This window comes from Echinops telfairi, unplaced genomic scaffold (genome assembly GCF_000313985.2).
Source record: "Echinops telfairi isolate 266 unplaced genomic scaffold, ASM31398v2 ScPeMD7_31;HRSCAF=116, whole genome shotgun sequence".
Classification (NCBI taxonomy): Eukaryota; Metazoa; Chordata; class Mammalia; order Afrosoricida; family Tenrecidae; genus Echinops; species Echinops telfairi.
In genome coordinates, this window is record NW_022103928.1 from 47,648,301 (window position 1) to 47,649,016 (window position 716).

A 716-nucleotide genomic window follows, 5' to 3' on the forward strand; every position below is an offset into this window, starting at 1 on the left:
TTCCTTTGAAGCCAAGATTCCTGCCCTGGAAACATTCTTGACTCCGTAAAACATGGATGCCCAGAGGAAGGCAAGCACCTCAGATGTTGAAAAGAGACCAGTACTTCCTACAGCCAACCAGTTGAGAACCTTTTTTTTAAAAAACAGACGTGTCTACATTTCTATTTCCTCTACCTCACGGTAGACAGAATAAAGTTCTCTTTGTAAAGCCACCCACCTGTGATCTTTCTTTCCCAGGTTGCCAGCCAGTAACATTTAAACATGTTTTCTTTTGCTTGGGGTCAGTACATTCTTGTGTCAATTCATAGTGTGGGAAATGGTTGCTCTTTTTAGTAGAAATGGGTGTCCAGAGTGGGGGTATACTAATTAGCCTCTACCCGACCTCACCACCTTTGAAGCTAAGATTTGCACATCTTCTCTACTGCAAAGTGCTTCTAGTGGTTGGGCAGTTTGATCATGATATCGTCTGCGGAGCCCTAGTGGGGTAGTAAATTCACTCAAGTGGTGCTGTGAAGGAAGTGCTGGAAAGCCAAGCTCAAAGTCTGTGGGCCTCTCCCACTGGGTGCTCCACGGGAGAAAGACCAGTCTCTCTGCGTCAGTAGAGAGTGACAGCCTCAGAAACCATAGATCAGGCTGCTATCTAAGATGCTGAACCACTCCCACAGTAATGGGCTGGGTGGTGTGTTGCCCTGAACTTGTCCTGAGGACAAGTCTTT